Genomic DNA, 634 nt, shown 5'->3' with positions numbered 1-634 from the left:
CGGCGCCCGCCCCCCCCCCCCCCCCCCCCCCCCCCCGGAGGGGTTCCCAAGCCCCCTCTCCCATCATTGGGGACCAAGGGCAAGAGCAGTGTAAAGAGCTCCTTTTCAGCCTCCTCCACAGCTGGGGGTGGGAAGGGCAAGGGCCCTGCCCTAAAGCCTAGACCACCAGCACTTGAGGGGACCAGATGCATGACACTAGCCAGCACACCCACTCAGCCTATCCCTGGCCCTAGCTCAGGCCCCACCAACATAGCCCGCAGGGTGGGGGGAACCACAGGTATGTACAGTCAGCTGTGGAGACCTGAACCCAGGGGGTCTGGACCCTCCACCACCAGCCCTTCCAGCTTGGGAAGCGGGGCCCCCTTTCCAGCACTTACCCACAGGCATGGGCTGAAGTGCCAACTGCCCAGGTGGGAGAACCTGCACTTTGAGACCTGGGTGCAGGCCCTGGCTCAGCTAGTGAGGGCCCCCAAGATCATGGTGGCCTCCCACTTTCATGGGAAGGGAATCTTTTTCCTTGCCTCGGAGGCCACTGCACAAAAGGCGGTGGAGAGGGGGCTTGTGGTGGAGGGCAAATATGTCCCCCTCGAGCCTCTAGAAGAGCTAGGGACCAGGGTGGTCCTCGGCTCCCTCC

Source organism: Alligator sinensis, unplaced genomic scaffold (assembly GCF_000455745.1).
Source record: "Alligator sinensis unplaced genomic scaffold, ASM45574v1 scaffold71_1, whole genome shotgun sequence".
Taxonomy (NCBI): Eukaryota; Metazoa; Chordata; order Crocodylia; family Alligatoridae; genus Alligator; species Alligator sinensis.
Note: the sequence above shows the minus strand (reverse complement) of the source record.